The sequence below is a fragment of the Nomascus leucogenys genome, unplaced genomic scaffold, assembly GCF_006542625.1.
Source record: "Nomascus leucogenys isolate Asia unplaced genomic scaffold, Asia_NLE_v1 001658F_28754_qpd_obj, whole genome shotgun sequence".
Taxonomy (NCBI): Eukaryota; Metazoa; Chordata; class Mammalia; order Primates; family Hylobatidae; genus Nomascus; species Nomascus leucogenys.
In genome coordinates this window covers 1-22,877 of record NW_022097764.1, presented here as the reverse complement: position 1 = coordinate 22,877, position 22,877 = coordinate 1, and the positions used below count along the sequence as shown (strand labels likewise).

General features: G+C 41.1%; 2 pseudogenes; one reads left to right on the top strand and one right to left on the bottom strand.

Moving 5' to 3' along the window:
- Positions 1-1,699: 1,699 nt before the first annotated feature.
- On the top strand, positions 1,700-4,901 carry LOC115834348 (annotated as a pseudogene).
- A 9,374-nt stretch (positions 4,902-14,275) lies between these two features.
- On the bottom strand, positions 14,276-20,475 carry LOC115834347 (annotated as a pseudogene).
- Between the last annotated feature and the right edge of the window lie 2,402 nt (positions 20,476-22,877).

Sequence of the window (22,877 nt, the reverse complement as noted above, 5' to 3'; positions counted from 1 at the left end):
ATCACGTAGACTATAATAAACTGTCTCTCTTCTGTCTCCACATATTTCATGCAGAACATTAGGAGTTAGCAGAGAGAAAGCCTATCACCAGCTTCTTTTGGACTCGCTGCCTTTTTCCAAGTGATCTGAGCTGATAAAATTATTCACCTCAGGGCTCCAACCCAGCACTCCTTTTTGATTTTCACCTATGTTTTGTGAGCTTTTCTGTTGATGCTAAAACTCTATGCAAAGCCTCATAATTTAATTACATTATTTGTTGTTAGATTTCAAGGAAAAATTTATTCCTGACATTCTTCTAATTTAGCTCACATTCACTTTGGCAGGAAGACAGAATTAGCTACTTTACCATCACTTAGTATTTGACTCTGATTTTGGAAGATGAAAAAGTTTTTGTGTCTATTTACCATATTTTCTTAGCCATTTAACCAAGATAATCTTATTCTGTTGATTCTCCTAGAGATACTTAATTTATTTATTCTCTTCACCTGTCAGAATTTATGTTAGAATATCACCAAGACTTACTTACAATCGAAATAAGTCTAAGAGAGACCACTAAGAACATTGTCAATCATTAATACAGAAATCTTGAACTTCCTGAGATTTTTATCTCTCAAAGAAGTTATTTATGAATAGCCTGGTTATAGTTTCTTTTAATACAAGAATTGTCACTCTTCGATAGTACAAAAAGTAAAAATTGATAAAGAGGATAACTTGGAAAAAATTAATCTAACAAAAGTGAGACACATTCTTGACTAGCACTTTATTTCTGTACTAAATTTAGGAGACATGTAAATGGCAGGTTTCCTAAGTGAAATAAGACAGACGCACAGACAAAAATACTTCATGGTCCCACTCATATTTGAAATCGATTTTGAAAAGTTCAATACATTAAAAACGGTGGTTACATTCATGGGAAGAAAATAGGTAAATGAAGGGTAACAGTGGTAAAGGTGCCATAATGTAGAATAAATGAATCTGATGTACAACCTGTAGGTATATTAGATAATCTTGTATTGTTTTTGGGAAATATTCTGAGAGACTAGATTTTTGGTGTTCTTATCATAAAAAAGAAGCACAGCTAAGTGGTATGATCGATTTGTTAATTTTCTTCATTATAGTAATCATTTCCTTATGCACATGTATCTCAAAACGGCATATTGTGCACCTTGAAAATATAAAATAAAACAAATTAAAACAGAAAGATAATTTTGTTCTTGCATCTAAGCTGAAAATAAGTGAAGACTGGGTCAGTAATAACAACGCTTTGCTGAATTAAGAGAATTCTAATAAAATGTTCTTAGTTGGGAAGCTATCTGTATTAAATAAAATTGATCTAAAGCTGGTTACAGGGGCCATACATATAATCCCAGTGCTGTGGGAGGCCAAGGCAGAAAAATCACTGGAGGCCAGGAGTTTGAGATAAGCCTGTGCAACATAGTAAGACCTTATCTCTACCAGAAAATAAACAGAAAATTAGCCTTGAGTGTTGATGCGCACCTGTTGTCCCAGCTTCTCAGGAGGCTGAGTTGGGAGGATTGCTTGAGTCCAGGAGTATAAAACTGCTGTGAGTTCTGATTGCGCCATTGCACTCCAGCCTGAGTGACAGAGTAAGAACTTGTCTCAAAAACAGCAACTAATTATTATTTGTAGCCATTTTACCTGAAAGGTATAATTCTTTCTTCTACAATTAAATCCGCATATGTCTAGGCCAGCTATATCAGGTAGAGCTTGTCCTCTAGTGCTTATATCTATAAAACAAGTAGGACAATTATAAGGAGGCTCTAAGCAAAACAATTTTTTTCTCATTCTGGACTTTGAGGTCTTAATTCTTTAGACTAATTTTCTGTCTCAATAGTGGATATCACCCTGAAACTTAATTTGTCCAAACACCTCACATAACCTGACATTTTACAAAACATATAGTTCATAGAGTCAATACGTTCTTATGCCTTAAAAGTCTCCAGGCATTGAAGGATACTACCATGTGGAAACTCAGGCCTTCTACTGCATTACTGAAGGAGCACATTTGAGACTCACAGCACTGGTTGCAGGAGTCTGTTAACAGGTCTGGACAATGAGTAATGTCAGTCTAGATAATTCTGAGGAAGGCTTTCTGCCTTGTTATAAGGAGGATAATCACTGGAGACTCTAGACAAGTTCCCGGTCATCATTCCAGCATTTAGTTGCTGTTTTTGCAATCCCAGCACTTTGGGAGGCCTAGGCAGCTGGATCACTTGAGGTCAAGAGTTCAAGACTGGCCTGTTCAACATGGTAAAACGTTGTCTCTACTTAAAATACAAAATTAGCAGGGGGCGGGGGGCGGGGAATATGCATTAGAAGGGAAGGAGAACATACGTAACATGCCATTGGAAGGTGAAATTCCTAATATTTGAGAATATTGTTGAGAACTATGTTTAATTCTCAGTATAGAAAGATGTACCCTTTGAATGACATTAAAAATTCACTAGAAGAGTGAAGAATAATAGTTAAAATGTCACATAAGTAACAACAGTCTCAAAACAAAGTGTTCTAAAAGGTTAAAGTACGTATATGAGGTAGAGGAGAGAATAAATAATAGTTAATTAATTAGACTTTATTATGTGAAAAGACTTTTCTAAAATTCTTCTATAATAATTGAAGATATAAATGACAATAATTAAAGTATACAAAAAATAAAAGCATTAAAATAGTGAAACATTTAAAAAAGGGTAAAGTTGAAAATTATTTAATTTTTAATCTCAAAAATCAGAAAGTGATTTTATCAATGTCCTAAAAAATTAAAATAAAAACAAACAATAATGTAAAAGAAGTGAGGTTTCCGCCGGGCTGGGGGCGGAGCTAGGGCTTCCCTGGGGACACAGAAGCAAGAAGCAGGGACCTTGGCGCCCACCAGGCTTTCCGGGCCAGAGCCTTCGCCAGCCACCCACGCCTCCCCCCCACTCCCGCCCACGCCTCCGGCCGCCTGTGTGGTGCTGCTGGCTGAGACCCAGCCGCAGGGTGGCGGGGCGCGCTGCATGACCCCGCCACCGCTGTCCCCACTCCTAGGAACACAGGTCTAGGAGGACCGCGCTGACTACAAAGAGTTCCAGGACTTCTCCTGTCTGCCCCACACCCGCAGCATCGCCTGGGACGATTCCTTCTACCCTTTCCAGGACCAGGAGGAGCACGGCGTCCAGGGCGTGGAGAGCGTCCTGGAGGAGGGCGTCCTGGAGCAGTGGGGCTGCTGCAGACTCTGGTGTTGCGGGCGCTGAGCTTTGAGAAGGCACAGGAGACTGACCACAATGGCTAGACTGGCCTTAATGTCTCCTGCTACCACAGCTTTGTGGATATACCGTGGTGGCCTTAGCTGAGTGCCCCCAAATTGACGTCAACTGGCAGGGCAGGGAAGGGAACGCAACCCTAATCATAGCTGCACAGGCATGAGCTGCCCCTGGCCCCATGGGCACAGTTGCCTTAGACACTGGCTCTCAGCCTTGCACTTCCTGCCTCAGCATCACCTGGACTGGTTCATTTGAGCTTTAACACAGATCTGGTGGAAACACAGACTGCCAGGCCCTGCCCCTGGAGTCTTTCTTTGAATAGGCCTGGGTGGGGCCCAAGAATGAGCAGAAGAACAGGTTTCCTGGTGAGGCTGATGCCACTGGCCCAGGGATCCGACGTTGAGGACGGAGGGCTTTGAGGTTTTCATGGCTGATGATGGCCAGGAACCTTTCACAGTAGGCATTGAAGAACAGCAGAGTCCCAGACCCCAGGAAAGATGTCATCAGAGGGACATAGAGGCATCACGCAATTAAAGTGAAAATGAAGAAAGGAGCTGAGGATCTGTTTCATGACTTTCCTGCGCTGTTTTACTAAAGAGGCTGTTCTGGCCCAGTCAGGGCACGCTATCACCACCAACTACTTGTTGAACTATGTCCTGGGTCTTGACCTTGAAGGATGCATGCACCAGGGTGGAAAGCCGCCATGCAGGGTCGAACCCATCGCATCGGAGCCCTGAGCTAGCAGGGGCAGGTGTCCACGCGAGGGCCCCGCCGTGGGATGTCGCCAGAGGTGTGGCCACTTACACGTCTGCCTCATGCAGAGGCTCCTGGAGGGCCCCTGCCAGGAGCGGTTGGGGGAAAATTACCAGCTTGAGTTGCCTCCGCTCCAGGGCACAAGCCTGCAGAGGCTCAGGGACTGCGAGCTGTCCGCGCTGACGCTGCGCTCCGTGCGTGGCCCGGAGGACCGGGGCGCCCTGGACCACATGGTCAGGATGACCACCAGCCTCTAACAGCCCCGCCGTGGCCATCGCGTGCCAGACCTTGTGCCCCGAGTGCTCCCTGTGCGTGGGGAAGAGGCGGCTGGCGATGCAGGAAATCCTGGTGGCTCAGGAAATTCTGGCGGCGCGGCGGGGGATGGGGAGGCAGGCGCAGGAGGCCGGTGAAGCCGAGGGCACAGAGCAGCACAAGCGGCCCTGACCAGTGGCCGCGGGCTCCTGGGAGGGCTCCCCAAGAGCCGGCCTCCCACCTGCCCTGCTGCCGGGGTCCTGGGGCTCTGCCGACCCCGCCCGGCGGAAGGCCAGCCTCCTGCCCCTGAGCGCCTGCGGCGGAGCAGCTTGAGGTCGGGCATGGTGCCTGGGGTCCGCCTCAGCAAGGCGCCCGCGCCCACCTTCCAGCCCCAGAGGCCGGCGCGGAAGGGCAGCACCAAGGTCATGGCCACCTGCGGATACCCAAGTGGCCTTACAAGGTGGCCAAGGAGGAGAAACCGGAGGCTGAGGACGCCGAGAAGAAGCACCAGGCCAAGGTGCAGTAGAAGCGCCCGCCGCCCTGGAAGAAGAGGACGTGAGAATCCGCGGGCGCTTGACACGGGGTTCGAGGACAGGGTGAGGCGGCGGGGCTGGGCACCATGGCAGCTACGGGGACCACCAGGCGGCGGGCGTTTCCACGCTGTCTTTCTAGGATGCTCCCAGGAAGGGGCTGGGGGAGCCACATCGATTCGCCTGACACCAGCCACCCTAGCCATCAGTACACGTAGTGGGCATGTTGCCTAAAAGGCTCCCTTTAGAGAACCTCAATTAAGATTTGTTTAAAGATCAATTTATGAGGCCGGGCGTGGTGGCTCATGCCTGTAATCCCAGCACTTTGGGAGGCCGAGGCTGGCGGATCACCTGAGGTTGGGAGTCTGAGAGTAGCCTGACCAACATGGAGAAACCCCGTCTCTACCAAAAATACAAAATTAGCCGAGCATGGTGGCACATGCCTGTAATCCCAGCTACTGGAGAGGCTGAGGCAGGAGAATCGCTTGAACCCGGAGGCAGAGGTGGCAGGGAGCCAAGATCGCGCCATTGCACTCAGGCCTGGGCAACAAGAGCCAAACTCCGTCTCAATCAAAAAAACCTCAATTTATTAAAGGGTATTTTCTGCGTAATTTTGTATTTTTAATTGTTATCCAATTTGCCAAGTTTTACAAGTGACAGGGCCCCTTGTATCCAAGGCAGTTTTAATACACTTGCCTGAAGACCTTTCATTTAAAATACTGTTTCTAGCAATAAATGTTTATGATATCTGTAGGAGTTTACACAGAAATCATGGGATTCTCTCCTTTTTGGCTGTTTGTTTTGGTCTTTTCTTCTCATTGTGGGTGCACGTGCACAATGGATGTTTTCATTAGTTAGATTAAGTAATGCCAGATATTTCTATTTGATGGAGGGATTGACTCATTCAGCCACATGATCAAGTGAGAAAGACATAGCATATTTTATTGTATCTTTTTAAAAAGTATTATCCATAATGTCATAAATTGGGGAAAAACATTATCGTAAAATTATAAAACAATGCAGAGATAAGCATGTATGTATTGCTAGAATTAAACTCATTTTAATCAAGGAGTTTTAGGTAAACTGGATACAAAATCTTTAACATATTAAAAATAGATATGAGGAAAACGTGTCATTTGATAAAATGCGGGAAATGTAATAGATGATTACCAGAAATACAAAATTAAGCCATATATGCTCTTAAGTAAATCGAATCCAGACATCCTTAAAATGTAAAAAAAGGATGCAACAAGAGTAAGGAGCCCAGAACGATGCAAATTAAGGGAATGGGGGGAGGTGATGTTTAGAACAAGCAAAGAGAATACAATGGGAAGCAAACTTATTTTAGGTAAATTCTCCTGGAGTGGACCAGGAAGCCCTCTCTTCCAGACTCAGTTCCAAAGAGTCCCTTATGTGGGTATTTCTTTTATTTTTCCTTTGAGGACTGCACTTGGTGTTTAGTTCAACCTCATGTGGACCTCATGGAATTTCCAAGACTTGGGGCCTTGGCATTGTGGCACCTTCCTGCCACACGTACATAATTCACAGCATTACCAAGTCACCACGAGCTCCACGCTCACCTCTGTCAGCCCAGGACCCAGCCAGGCAGTGTCACATGGTCTCCCAGGCATGCCTTTCCAAGCCGGCTATCCCTGCTGCGAAAGTTCTCAAGGCACTGGTCCGGGAAGCTGAGCCCTGGGCCTGTCCTAAAGCTCCACAGGTGACTGCACTGCAGCCCGCATGGAGAGCTGCAGCTCTAACACAGGGATTTTGAGAGGCCTCAGTCGCCTTTAAGTGGCACTTCCAGGACACCCATCCTGAGCTCTCACAAATGGCTCCACCTTCCCAAGGATGTCCTATTGTCATTGGAACAGCCAGTGTCAGGCAGCTTCTGCTCGGGCTGTTGTGGCATCTGACCCTGGGTGGGTGGCCAGACATTCCTTCCCGTTTCCTCCATGGGAAGTTGGCACTGGGAATGGTATGGAGCCCCCACGTCTACCCTAAGCCTTAGGTGTCTGCTGCTTCCAGGTCAAAAATGGACATTTCTGGTCCTGATCAGCCACCACCACGCTGTAACCGATGCTCATAGTCTCCAGGGATGTGTAGAACAGCAATGGCAGGACAGCAAACAACTGGCGATTTCTCCAGTTCCCACGCTGTTCCAGAGTGGACATGTTGGATCCCTGTCCCCAGTGTGTTCCAGCCTTACCCAGGTGCACAGGGTACCCTGGGGCTAGCACAGGGCTTGTCAAGTAATGCTCCTGGTGTCCACAAAACAGCTCCAGAGATACCTGCATTTTGAAAAGCCTGCCAAGCCAGCAAGTATGGGGCAGGACCCAGATTTCTTTGGCAAATCTGAAGGTGAGCTGGCCACTTGCCTGGTGAGTAGAAGCTGCCTTTACCTGGCCAGTGTATGCAACTTGAGAGAAAATGACAGCTTCATGGGGGGCTTTGGTGGGACTGGGAAGCCTGACCTCCCAGGGAGCTTTGGTATGGCCCCAGTGGAAAGACTGGATTTTGAAAACCCACCAGGCCCAACTGAAAGAAGGGTCATCCCTGATTGGATCCCAGACTCTCCCTGGTCTCTCTGGACTCGTTCTAGAAGTGACTTGCCTATGGGCAGCCCTTCCCTTTGGCCCATGAGGCAGGTCCAGGTAGCTTCTGCAGCTGTGTGCCTGGCTACTGGCCCAGCACTTCTCATCTTTGCCATGTGGAAGCAGATTTGCTAGTAGAGGAATTTTCCAAGTCAAAGGAAGTGTCGCCAAGCCTCTTTCCTCGACCTGTGGCGAGCCCATGCTCTTGGTTTCTTATCCTTTTTGGAGTGGGCAGCAGAGGGGACAAGCAGGCCTCCAGCCAGGCTCAGGGAGTTTGGGAGGGCAGGGAGAAAAGTCTAGATGATGAGGAACTGGAGCCACCTTGAGGGGGGTGTCCTGGGGTCAGTGTCGGGGTGATCAGTTGAGCCAGTTTATATTTAAGCAACATTATTATGTTCAATTATTTTGGGTAAGGGATTCCTCAGGGGAGGTGTGGTCATCTGGTCCCAGAGGTGGAGTGAAATGCTCACTCATCTTCCTGAGCCATTTGGAAGCCCTTTCCTCTAGCTCTAGGTACTGGTGGCATAGGCTCCTCGGTCTCAGATGGTGCACAGGGCTGGGGGGTGCAGGCTTTTTGTCACTTACCCCCTCAGCACTATTGGGCATCGGGCATTCAGAGGTCTCACAGTGGCCTCCCTAAAAGCCTGGTGTCCTAGGAGAACATTTATTATTTTTGTCTATTTTTGTTTCTTTGAACTGCTGCATTCACTCACTGAGGGCTTGCCCTCCCTGTAACCCTCATGTTGTTCAGGAAGGAGGGGACTGATGAGCATGGGCCCCCTTCTCCTCTCGTGTCAGTTGCCACCACACTGTCCCCCTGGCTTTATCACCACGTTCTCCCACCCCTGTTACCTCATCTCTTCTTCCTCATTCACACTTCCTTCCTTTGCCTGTTTTCTTCTCCCAGTTGGTTAAGTTCTTTATGATCTCAGGCACCACCTATCCTGAGGTCTACCAAGGACAGAAAAGCAGGGGCCTCTGTGAGGCAATGTGGTGTTATCATGGTGGGACCTCCAGGCCCCCAGAGGAGTGAACAGCAGGCCTGCCAGCATCTGTGCTGATGGCTAAGAATTCCTCCACCGCCGTGCCCCTCCCACCCCCTCCTCTTTGCACAGAAGGGAGACCAGGTTTGCTCTCCTGCAATGACAGCCCAGCCCCTGCTGTGCACAGGGATGGGGCTCAGGGTCCCTCCCGGCACCCTGATGTTAATTAACTGTAGATAGTGAATTTCAAGTTGACATCTACCTTCTCAGGGATTTCTATATAAATATAGTTAGAGGAAAATCTAAAGTCTATTTTACTACTTTTTAGTGTTTGTGAAAATTAAGCTTAAAGTGGACAGAATAAATATTTCTCAGACAATGTCGATGCTACTGATTACAAGTGAGATGGCTGGAGCTCGCCCCTTGGTGGAGAATTTTTTGGTGATTGGAGATTGGGGACTCTGGCAACAGAAATGGCTTTACGGTGGGTGTGAGTCACTTCTGTCCCTCGGAGAGCCTCTTGTGGATTTGAAAGCATGTATGAACACCAGTGAAATCCACCTCCGTGTACACTGAGGCAGCTGATGAGAACACAAATGAGCCGGTCCTAGCACTTCCCTCCAGAACCGGTCACTCCCCGTCTAACGTTAGAGCATGTGAATTAAGAGTGACAATTTTTTCTACTTGCTTCTGTGAATAAAGTGTTCTACAGTCAGCCAGCACTAAACTCACTAGAAAGGAGGAGGGAAGAGCGTGGAGCCAATCATCTAGAATTACCTCATTATGCAGAGGCTGTCCCTTGGCTGCCCTTGGGAAAAGCAGTGTGAAACATCATGTGCCTCTTTCTTTTCAAGCTCCTCCTCACAGTCTCCTGGCAACACTAGAGACCTCAAAACTATGGAGATCAGAATTTCAATAGCTTTGTCATCTCAGCATTGACCACTCCTGAGACCCGAGCTTCCTCCTGGGAGCAGGAGACGGAGTTCGTGATGTTCGTTGGAAAATACGATTTATGAATGCAGGAGGGCTGTGCTGGGCCCCTCTGCCTGCTTCTCTCCCTGCTGTCAGCAGTGACCAGGTCTCCGGTGTGGAGGCGAGTCTGTTGTGGGTGAAACAGAAGCCCCTGGGGTAAGGCCAGACCCCAGGCCTGAAAAAGATGCAAAGCCTGCTGTTTCATGCAGCCCACCGGCAAGAGGACTACATCCCCTGCAGTCTCGCCATCCACACTACGTGATACGGGAAGGCTGTCTCTTCGCCCTTACCCTGCAGACCCAAGCCTGCCTTGAGGAGTGAGTACAGCCCTGAGGTGTGCCTTGCATTACTCTTTCCCCAGGTGTGCCCGGAGACTCAAGCTTGCTCATTTCTGTCCTGACACATCTCGCTGGTCCTGTGGTGGTCAGAGTCCTCCTGTTCTGTGTCAACTCCTAGACATCATTAGTCTTCCACGTGATAAAGTATGAGTACTTTTCTCTTTTACAGTATTTGGGGAAATTCTAACAGACTCCCCAGGGATATGCGCTGGTCCCGCTGGCTCCCGTGGTAGGTAATTCTATGGATTCTGCACCTGGCAGCCAGCACTTTCCCTTGGAAGCCCCTGGGGTTCCTGTTTCTGTGGTCCTGGTCCTTGGTTTATACCCCAGTACATTTTGACTGGGACCTGCCTAGAACTGCCTGGAGGGCCGTGGTCTAGGGAAGGACAGGTGGAACCCTGACCACAACATATCCTTCTAAAACAACAAAGTCACATTGATGACAACGACTGCAGTGGGGTGAATGCCATCAAAGTGGGCATGCTGGGAGCCGCCAAGGGCTTACAGCAAAAACAGTTCTTCCCAAGGCGCCCTTTGCATCTTCTCCTCCTCGCCTCTCAGTGCATTTGGAACTTGCTTATGCGTTGGAATGACAAATCAACTGCTCGTTTCTGTGCCCCTGCACTCACAGCTTCCTTCATTAACAGGAAAAAGAAAAACACACACTACCTGAAATGATTTTACTAATTTTTGAGTGACTCAGTGGAAAGTCAGTGTTGCATACACAATTTCCTCATGCTGAGCCAGTTTGAAATAAGACTTGATAAAAGACACAGCCCTCAGTAGCAGGCGGTGCCACTGTGGACAGTGTACACTATGGTGTGAGGGTATGCACAGGTGAGCGTAAGTGTGTTTACTCATCCACACAGATAAACCAAAAGGACATCGGGCTTCATGCTGGCAAAGGTTATGATGCTGCTGTAGCTTGTTATGGGCCCTGGGCAGTGTCAGATGGGAAATGCTTTGATGGCATGTTGTTCAATGTGTATAATGGGGTCTCCTATGGCCAAGGACCCACTATGAGCACTCCGCCCTCTGTGGTGGAGAACACGGCTGGAGTCATCACAGCCCTGGTCTTTATTGAAAGGCAGTGTTGACCCAGAAGGCTCGTGTAGAACCCATTTGGCCAGGTCTGGATCATCTCTCTCCATATGACCTGCCTTGGTTGCACAGAGGGACCCAGACCCAAAAGGCCCAGAATCAAGAGGAAACTGAATGACATTTACCATTACACCAGCTTTCATTTATTTTTTCCATTTGACCATAAGGACTGTATTACTATGTATGCTTATATATGCTATTTACAGTCTGTTCCCTTTTATATGATGAAAGATTAATAAAAAACAAAAAATTGCCTGCAGTAAAACCATGCCTGAGGCCAAGAGTGGTGGCTCATGCCTGTAATCCCAGCACTTTGGGAGGCCAAGACAGGCAGATCACCTGATGTAAGGAGTTCAAGACCAGCCGGGACAACATGGCGAAACCCCAACTCCACAAAGTACAAAAAAAAAAAAAAAAATTAGCTGGGCATGATAGTGAGTGCCTGTTATTCCAGCTACTTGGGTGGCTGAGACAGGAGAATCGCTTGAACCTGGGAGGTGGAGGTTGCAGTGAGCCGAGATTGCACCATTGCCCTCCAGCATGGATGAAAGGGAGAGAGAGGGAGGGAGGGAGGGAGAGAGAGGGGGAGGAGAGAGAGAGAGAAAGAAAAGAAAGAAAGAAAGAAAGAAAGAAAGAAGAAGAAAGAAAGAAAGAAAGAAAGAAAGAAAGAAAGAAAGAAAGAAAGAAAGAAAGAAAAAGAGCAAGCCATGCCTGAAGGGCACTGTGTGGTCATCACTTCAGCAGGTTGACACTCACCTGGAGGTCATGAAATCTGTCCATTAGGCCAGTGATGGGTTGAGCACTGAGCTCTGAGCTCACATACTGGGGCATGTGCCCCTGCTCTGACTCACTCCTTTAAAGAGGAAAATACAATTAGCTTTCTAATACCAAATATTTCATCACAGGATTTAAAAACAAATAATCATTCAAGGGAAATTCGTCTTTAAAACCCTTTCCTGATGTAGCACTGCGAAATTATAGGGATTACGAACTTGAGCCACTGAGCCTAGACTGACTGATGTATTCCACCAATAAGCTATGTACATAAACTCATGTCTTCCCACTTCTCAGAACCATGAAATCAATCATTCCTCCCTTTCTTTCCTTTATTTTTATTGTTTCTTAACAATACTAGAAGCCAAATTCATCCTTTTCTTAAACCACTTTTATTCATTATATGACTTCCTAAAACACCCAAAAAAAGGTTATTATCCACCATTTCTTCAATATACACCCTTTGATATCAGACAACCTACATGAGAGTCATTGGAATTTATGGTGATTCACAGATAATTTTTTGCAGTATTATGTTTTTAAATTAGTCTTTAGTACCAAACCTCCCTACTCCATAGCCTGACCACTCTCTCTGAGCAGTAATCAATGCTGCATTGTACTCTCAGGATTGGAAGCCATGAGAAAAAATCTTCCTCAAATCGTAACCAAGATGTTTTCCACTCAAGTGGTAAGTGGACACATTTGTAGCATGTCTGTCTGAGGCTGAATCTGAGGGAAAAGGCCCAATACTTACGCAGGGAGGGGAACATCACACACTGGGGCCTGTTGGGGGTGGGGTCCAGGGGAGGGATATCACTGGGATAACTACCTAATGTAGATGATGGGTTGATGGTTGCAGCAAACCACCATGGCGCGTGTATACCTATGTAACAAACCTGAATGTTGCGCACATGTACCCCAGAACTTAAAGTATAATAATAAAACAGTTTTATGTCTTAATGTTGATGTTAAATTATCATAAATTAAATTATAATATATGCATTTGAAAAATTAGGCAAAACATCAAATTTATTTATTTCAAACTTATTCTATACATTAAAATATTTAACATATATATATAAAATACTCTTCTGCATGAAAAATGCTTATAGGTTCTCTCTTTGATTTCAATGCTTCCTGTATCTTATCCTGGTTAATTTTTAAGTTTCCTAACCATTACCTTCCAAAATATTATTCAATATTCTAACTTCTAGTATCAATTAATGGAGTTCACAATTTATCTGAATAAAACACTGTAATATAACATTTGTGTGTTTCAATTCTTTTCTTAAACTTCTCTTTGAGATTCATTGATTTGTTGCATTTTGGTGTTATCTCTGTTTTGTAAAATTCTTTTGTATGATGAGATCACAATTTATTTAGCAATTCTACTGTTGATGAATATTTATTTTGTCTCCAATTTGGAGCTACTATAAAAATTGTTGTAATTATCAACATTGTGTTTATCTTGAAATACACATAGGCAGTCTGTGGAATATATTTTAGAATTAGAATATCTAGCCCATAAGGAATGCTCATAGTCAGTTTGCCAAAAAGTATCTCAGTTTACATACCTCCAGCCATGAATAACTTTCACTGATTCTTTATCTTTCACAACACACAATACTGTGTGTCTTTAAATTTTGCAAATTTTTATGGAAGCCTGTAGTTCAACTTATGGATGAATTTTTATTATTCTGAGGACTAATAAAAGTAATCCCTTTTTCATATTTGTCCAGATATTTATGCCTCCAATTTTATGAAGTACCTGTTCAAATATTTTCCCAATTTTACACTGGGTTGATTTTCTTTTATTTATTACATTCATTAATCACATGTATTGTATTTTATTGTGTATATGTTGGGATAAATATTTTTCTCCACTCTTGGTTTGCGTTTTAATTCTTGAATGGTATATTTTGAAACACAGACATCATCATTTTTGATATAAACTAACTTTTTCTTCTTAATTGTTACTTTTTTGTCCTGGTCAGGAAATCTTTCTGTATGAGAATATTTTATTGTGTTCCCTTCACCTTCAGAACATGAATCCATGTGGAAATGCACTGTATATGGTTTGAGGTAGGGGTCAGTATTCAGTTATGTCCATTTGAATATTTAATTGATTCAGCATTGTCCTGATCCCCTTGTAAATTTCACTGTAGAACAGCACTCTAATAATGCATGAGCATTTGAATATAAGATGAGATTTACAAGGACAAGCACAGCATAGGAGGTCAAATAAGATTACCTCAAAGTATACGTTCATAAATAAAACACATGGATAAGTAGAATATTGTTAGATGAAGGGAAAGAAAATATTTCCAGGTTACCATTGAGTCTTTTTACACCAAGGTTTTTCATGAAGTCCAAGATCTCTACTTTCTTCCATTGGTTTTAACTTCATTTAGACAACTCTCTTACCTATTATTTCACTTTGTGACATTCAGAAATAATTAAAAACCAGAGAATATATTCTATGCCATACATCATGGGTAATGATTTTCCAAAAATGATTAAAAAAGGAAACAATACACATGGTTTTTGTGTTTTCACCATATTTAATGAAACACTATAAATGAGTTTTGATGACATTAGAATGCAACTAAAGACATTAAATATAACTGATTTGTCCTGTTTGATGAGGTGCAAAAAAGATGGCTTTCTGGGATAAACAGGTTCCCAGAGCATATAGACACGTTTCTGACTTTTCTCTGGTCAGAAGTGACTACAGCAAAAGATGGGCCTGAGAGGAGGTGAGAAGGAGCAATTAGGGATGGTGTATATCAGGGAACTTTGATCAACGTCAACAAAGCTCATGGTTCTACCTTCACAATCCAGGAATAATCCTACTGTGCTGGTAGGTCTTGGAACATATTGCACCACAAATGGGGAGGTGGTAAAGAGACTGCAGTGAGTGTCCTCCTTAACACATCCAAGAAGAAAGAGTCCCTCCTCTCCATCTATCTTGTCATTCTGTCTCTTCTCTTTCCAATAATTGTTACAGACTCCAAAAGCCCAATTCCAAGAGTCCCGCACGTGAACCTCCCAATAATATTTGCCAGATGTGAAAGCCTGAGCCCCCATACAAGAAAACATTCGGATTTTGCAGTGATATCGGGATCATCTTGAGGGTCACATCCAACATTCACGCTTCTCACATCTCCACACAGGAAGATATGACTATTGGCTCTTCCATGCTGCAGAGTAAAATCAACTGCAAAAATAATTTTAAAAAAGCATGGATACATGTAATTATTAGAAATTAGAATTCTTGAGAGAAAAGTTGTTCTACCAAGAATTTACTTTACCAAGAAATTTGAAGTTACAAGGACAGGAGAATTGTGACTAAAACATTTAATAAAGTATAAGGATGATTAATATTCTCTATAGGAAGAACAAAACCCTAAAAATAGACATTGAAAATTTATTGAAAACTTAAAAATTGAGAGTTCAATATAAGACCAGCCTGTTTTAATCCAATCTCCAATGTAAACGTGAAATATTATATGCCTTGAATGCCCTTTAGCTATCAAGCTCATTATTATTAAAATATTTCTTGTTCTTAAATACTAGTGATATAATTTTGGCAAGAATGGGAAGATTTTAGCTTACTCAAGCACTGCTCTAGATAACTGGATACAAGTCCATACGTTCAAATTATAAGTGGTAACTTAAGGCAGATTTTTGCAAAATCTTTTACCAGTCACTCTGCGGACATCCCTGCTAGCTCTAGACTGAAACTGAATTTTAGATTTTACTCGTAGCTCTTCATGTTGTAACTAAACTGAAATTATCACTTCTATTTTTACTTCCTATTTACATAATAATTTCTTCTTTCTTTTTACATGCTAAGTCAACATTTTACATTATATCAATAATATATATTTATTATAAGAAAATACAAATACTCCATCAAACTTCAGTGAACTCCATTCCCCAACGAAATGTGTTTAACAATTCAAATGAAATACGGTAATGTAAAATTTTTATGTCAGCTTGGATTATTAAGCTTCCTTCTGAGCATTGTTCCATTTATTCAATTTTTTATTTCTTATGTCATTCCATTTACCCAATATATAACTCTATACATGTGAGCCCAGAACATATTTGTTTTTCACTACGTTTTACTCTTCATGTTATAAATTGGAATATAAATAGAAACACAGATATAAAAGGGTTGCATAGCCATATGGTTCACTTCCTGCTGAAATGAAATAAAGATTTGGCGAACGGTAAAGTATTACCCTCATGATTCTAACAAGAAGTAATACACTGTGGGAATTCTGCCAATGGGCTGACACTTACCTCTGAATCCATTGAGCCTGTCCAGCAGTCCAGTGATGGGCCCTGCACTGAGCTCTGGATTCACAGGCTCAGACACTTGCAGCAGCAGAGACTCACACCTGCAACGAGAAAGACACAGTTACCACATCTACAGCCAAAAAAATACATAAAAATCACTACTTTTATTTAAAAGATGTTTCATGAGAATCCCTTTAACCCACACATTTGCTAATTCCAAAATTATCATTTTCTTTTTCGAATTCATTCTTATTCACAGTTCCTGATTTTCAAGCACGATGGAAAAGTCCATCTGAGCGAGAATTCATTCGAATCTTTCTTTGTATTGCTCCAAATTAGTAAGGATCATTAGTCTTAATACTAGGAGAATATTCAAAAATGAAATTCTGGGTTCCAGACCTCGCCAGAAATTCCTGAAATCATTGTCTGGAAAAGTGGGATTACTTTTAAGACTGCTGCATCTGTTGCTTCCTTCTCAAGGCCGGGGTGTTGAAACTTGCTCCAGGCAGGGAGATCTGCCTTTTATAGTTGAGGTTCTCTGGAGGCCTACACGGTTCAAACATTCCGAATAGTTTGTTCATCTATTTTTCAGAATTATATATTTAAATATAAACTGGAAATCATCAACACTTTTCACTGCTAAAATACTTTCCCCTTTTCTCTCTGGCTTCCCCTGGCTGACTTTGTAGCCATGTAGTAAATGTAATATTTTCTCTTTCAAATATGAAGGCTTTTGAGGAATAAACATGAAATTAGGAATAGAGATGCTCACTTCCTTTATTTTTCTTTCATTTATTTATTTTTGGTTTTCTTTCTTATTTATTTATTTATTTACTTATTTATTTATTTTTGGTTTTGCAGAACTTTCATTGAACTGCTTAAGAAAATCACTGTGTATGGCAACAAAATAGATGTCTACCTGGGGTGGGGGATGGAGAAAGTACAACCAGCACAAGGCAGTATCACTATCTGAATCAATTATACCTTCAATATCAAAGTTCCTGCTTGATATTTGTGGAAACTGAAAGCATCTGCTAAAATCTAGGTATGCACTCACCTGTGTAATATGTCTCCAGAAGCCTGTAAAAAAAAAAAAAAAAAAAGAAAGGCTTAGTGCTATCCACAAGATAAATCTTCCACTAAGTTCAGTGTGAGATTTGGAGACAGTTTCTGAAGATATAATTTTCCTACAACGTTCCCTCCTGGAAAGCATTTTCTATTTCTTTTCTCATGAAAATCCCAGTCTATCATATGTCATGAATTAATGTCCTCATAAAGTCTAAGTCTTGAAGACGTTCTTTTTACAAGTGAAGGGAGAGGAGGCCCACAGAGTCTATGCTCTGCGGTAACCATAAAGAAGCTACTCAGTCATCTTCCCTCAGCCCTGTTACCAAAATGAGTGGACCCCAAAATAATATTAGTGTGATCCTAGATTCCCCAACTTCTCCATCATGCCATGTCTCCAAATTAGCCTAAATGCCAATGAATCACTTCTCATTTTATCCACTTTCAAAAATCCTAGATACATCACTGACTTTTGATGGGAAATATTTCTTGGGGCTGTCTGTTACCTTGGCCATTCTACAAAGTTTTGTTGCTGGTGGATAAAGTAGGAGGGATCTTCGGCCTGGTAGAATCACTAGGAGAGGCTATACCCTCCCAACCAAGTAGCATTAGTTATCGAATAGTATTTTTGGAAACAAATCATGGAAGTAAAGGGGGAGACGGATTTCAGGAGAGAGGAAAAATACCCATGCATGTGAATGTTCAACATCATGATACCCATGGTCAGTCCGTACCTGGAGTAGCTCCACATCTGCTTTATGGCACATTTGCTTCAGATCCTCATACATTCCTCTTAAAAGCTCCCTCAAATGTTCCATTCTGGCTTTGCTTTCATTGAGTTGCTGAAAAATGTCCTCGCCTTCCTTTCGCAGCCTCTCCAAGTGATGTTGCTCTTCTTCATGGAGAAATGCAGGCATCTTCTGATATTCAGCTCTGATTGCTTCTATCCTTAAACTCACATAATCCTGCAGTGACAATTAGTCAAAATAGAAATGTTTTATCCATCTTCTCTTGAATTTCACTGATTCCTCTTAGCATTCTGAATACCCAATATTTTAATCCTCAATATTGTCAATTCTCAGATTCCACAAAATTTTATTCTTTCCTTTTTTTTTCTGTACTAGTATCAACATAGTTGTTTCTGCCCAGTTCCATTCACTTGATTAATGATAAAATGTTTTCTAAGATAGGTATATAAAAATGGATTTCTCTCTTCCACACCACATTTATAGAAAGAAAACACAGCTCTTGCATAAGAATCAAACTATCGAGTTATATTGACTAGGTAAGAAACCATTATTTCTATTTTGGAGAATTGGGGCAAGTTATGTAAAACCATTATATGAGAAATGATGACATGACCACAGACTAGCATTGTCAACTCAATGCATTTCACCCAGCATAACATATTCTAATAAGGTTTCATTTATTCTCTTCCAAACTCACCCTAATCGGCAACATGGACTTCTTTGTGCTTCCTCAAACCCCCAAATAAATGCAAATTAAATATTACTGCCCATGTTGTTTTCTGTACCTAGAATTATTTTCATATATATATACATATTTCTCATATATGTACTCATATATATATTTCTCAAATGTAGGTATATATCGATATATGAGGAATATATATGTGTATCTGTGTGTGTGTGTATATATATTCCTCATATATATCCATATATATATATACACCCAGATACACATATATATTCATATATTTATGAGGAAGAGGAAGGCAAACAGGAGGATATATATATTTCCTCCTGATCAAGATTTTGTTTCAGTGTGAATTTTTCCATGAGCCTTTTTCCTGACCACCCTATTTAAAACTCAAACCCTCATCCCCAGTCCCTGGCCTCTGTGCTCCTTTTCTACTTTCCTGCTGGATTATTCTCCAAAGACTCTACTACACTCTAACACATCATGTACTTCACATATCTGCATGGTGACCATTTGTTTTTCTCATTTCCATTGCAAGATTTGTGTGTTTTCTTCTTTACTCCTTAATTTTCTAAGTTGATATTTGACATAGACTAAGTACTCATAAAATATCTTTCAATTAATATTAGAATAAATTAATGAATTAATATTCAATATCATACCCTCAATATAAACATCCACAAAGAGAAAATCATTTCTAGAATTCTTCTCAAGTCCTTAGAGTTCTCCTTATATTAAATACTAGTTCCCATATTTCTCACATATTTATGTCTTCATCAAGACACAAGTCTACATTTCTCACCACTTTTCCCATTATGTGTTATGACTTATTCAATATTAATTAGTTCTGATATTTCATTTCATGCATTCCCTAAGTTTGCGCGCTTGCTCCTTCCGCCTGAAATTTAGCTCACATTTCAATATACTTGCCCACCAAGATTCAAATTCATACTGACTCAGCCTTAGAAAGGTCACCTGAAATTTCCACGACTGATAAATAACTCTCGTGTCCACAATTTATCCAGGCAGCCCATTGGGAACAGTGTGAAATAGCCCAGTTTCTTGTATTTGTTGGGGTATTACTACAGGTTTGTATGGAAACAGATGAGCATGCTTGGATAACATCTGTGGTCTGATTAGAAATCTACCGAAGAGTCACACTAACTTACATAAATATTAGCGAGTTTTTTCTCAAGTGTTTTATCCTTGTTTATTGAATTCCAGAAACATTATGGTTGAGATCAAGTTCCTATTTTAAGAGTCACCCATTGTTCACTATAAGTTCCTGGAGAAGGTAGAGTAATACGGTACTAACCTTCCAGCATCTGGTTCTGGTGGTTTCCATGCTCAGTTTTCTGTGATTTTCACAAGCTTTTTCCCACAAACACTGCATTTTTTTTAGGAGCTCCTCCTGCAAAAGAGCCATGAATTGAAGCACAAGTGAAGACAATAAAGTATCATTCACACTCTGATATACGAAGGACCCAAAATGAGAGACAAATTCGCCCACAGAAAATAGAGTTTGCTTTGTTTCTCCTCATGTTTGTCAAATCTGAGAGGTGTGAAGTCAAGGAAGCTCATAACAGACATGCTTAAGGGGACACAGAGATGACATCATCCAATCACCAAGGAAATAGACTTACAAGAATTTCATGTGTTCTATAGAGAAATAGATCTTCAGAAGCATCACTTACCCGGTGTTCCTCAGCAGCCCGTTCAATGGGACAGTGTCTGTGATTCCGGTGCTCCTGAGAGTTACTGGAGCACAGCAAACAGAGCAGGCTCTTGTCCACTTCACAGAACATCCTCTTTGTCTCTCCGTGCGTCCCACATATTTGCTCCTCAGAGCTAAGGAATTGCCGGAGACTGGCTTTTCTGGCGATGGAAGCCATCTTCTTCAAAGAAATGTCAGTTTTGAGGTTTCTCTGCCGTGTTGTCTTCTTGCATTTAGAACACTGAGCAAGAACTGCGATGTCTTGCCAGTGGAGGTAGAAACAGGGCCGGCAAAAGCTGTGCCCACAGTCTATGGTGACTGGGTCTATGAAGTAGTTCATGCAGATGGGACAGGGGAGTTCCCTCTGGAAGACTTGCAAGATTCCAGAATTCATGTTTCTGAAGAAGAAAGAGCAGCATGTCATTTTGGGGTCGGGTTGGTGAAGATCTGTGAACCTGTGGTGATATGTGATAGCTATATTTTCTTCTTGACAGTGCTCATTAAAGCAGAACAAACTATTTCCTCTGTAACAAAAATGAAAAATGCATACACAAAGAGAGTCTTTAGGCTTTATAGCCGACACTACTGACTAGATGACTCACAACCTCTTCTACTCCTAGTTCCTGCCCATAACATAATGCAAATCTGTTCAAAAACCTATTCCCTGGATGTCGATATGGAACTCGGGTTTTAATCTTAAGTGGTCTAGAATAAAACATGGTTGTCCCTATTTCTCTTTCAAATAACTATTGAATGAATATGGGAGAGGAGTAGAAAACCTATGTTGGGCCGGGCGCGATGGCTCACGCTTGTAATGCCAGCACTTTGGGAGGCCGAGGCGGGCGGATCACGAGGTCAGGAGATCGAGACCACGGTGAAACCCGTCTCTATTAAAAATGCAAAAAAATATTAGCCGGGCGTGGTGGCGGGCGCCTGTAGTCCCAGCTACTCGGAGAGGCTGAGGCAGGAGAATGGCGTGAACCCGGGAGGCAGAGCTTGCAGTGAGCTGAGATCACGCCACTGCACTCCAGCCTGGGCGACAGAGCAGAATCTGTCTCAAAAAAAAAAAAAAAAAAAAAGAAACCTCCTTGGGTAACAAAACATGAGAAGATGGTCAGAGAGCTCTATGACATATTTTTAGAGAGAGGGACCCAGAAGCTGGCTGTTTAACAAAAACAACCCCACAACAAACAAACCGACCAGATAACAAAAAGACAGCAATTAAACCAGTCTAGGATCACTAGGAGATAAAAGAAATAATGAAAAATATTGGGTTTATTTTTCTTATGGCTTAAATTAACTTCTTCTTTGGCCACTCAAACTATGAACCGACATTTAGTCAGTTTTTTAAAAACTGAAATATATATAATTATATTACTAAGGTATTATGGTAATTTTAGGTGTTGACTTGACTGGATTAAATATACATGGAGAATTGGTAAAGTATTTTTTCTGGGTGATCTGTGAAGCTGTTTCCAGAGAGACATGTAAGTTGGTGAGCTGAGTGGGGAACAGCAGCCCTCAATGTGGGTGGACACTATCCAATCAGCTGGTAGCTCAGACTGAAGATAAAGGCAGAGAGAAGGCAGTTTCCTCTCTCTCTCCTGAAGCTGATTCGAACTCAGCCAGGATATTGGAATTTCCACGACACTAGCTTAATGACAGCCTATGTTCAACTTCTCAGACTCCATAATCAAGGGAAGAAATTCCCCTAGTAGAATTCCTCTCCTGTACAGTGTCATGTGTAGAGTGAAGAGAGATATATGATCTGAGGGAAACATTAGACAGTTTTGTTATTGTTTGATCATAGGGTATACTTACACAAACCTAGATGGTATAGCCTACTACACACCTATGGTATACTGTATAGAATATCCATCCTAGGCTGGCAAACCTGTATGGTATACGATAGGAAATTGTATCACAATGGTAAGTATTTTTGTGTATATACATATATAATCTATATTTATACATATGTATTTATATTATTTTTATTTAATATATTTATATATATTTATATATTTATATATATTATTATATATTATTTATATATATTTATATATATATTTATATATTTATATATATAATTATATATATATATATTTTATATATATTAAATATATATATATTTATATTTTTATGTAAATAATATATATTATTACTATATATTATAATTTAATATAATAATATTTATATTATATTCTATATATATATATATATTTATATATGTTTATAAAAATATTATATATTTATATATAAATATATTATTTAATATATAAATTATATATTTATATTTAATTATATATAATATATATATTTAATATATTTAATATATATTTATATGTAAATATATATTTATATATTATTTATATTAAATATATATTTTATATATTATATATATTTATATATTTATATATATTTATATTATATTTATATATATTTATATGTATTATATTTATATATATTTATATATATATTTATATTTATATATATATTTATATTATTTAATATATTTTATATTATATTATTTTATATATTATATATATTTATATATATTTATAAATATGTATTTATATTTATATATATTTATATATTTATATATTTATGTATATTATATATATTTATATATATTTTTATATATATTTTTATATATATATATAGTTATGTACACATCCTGTGGTTCTGTCTCTCTGGAGAACCCTGACCAATACAAACTGTAATCTTTGCTTTGGCAGTTTGAAATCCTTTACCTTACTCTCTTTTACTAATCACTGCTGAATTTAAGTGCCAAAAGTG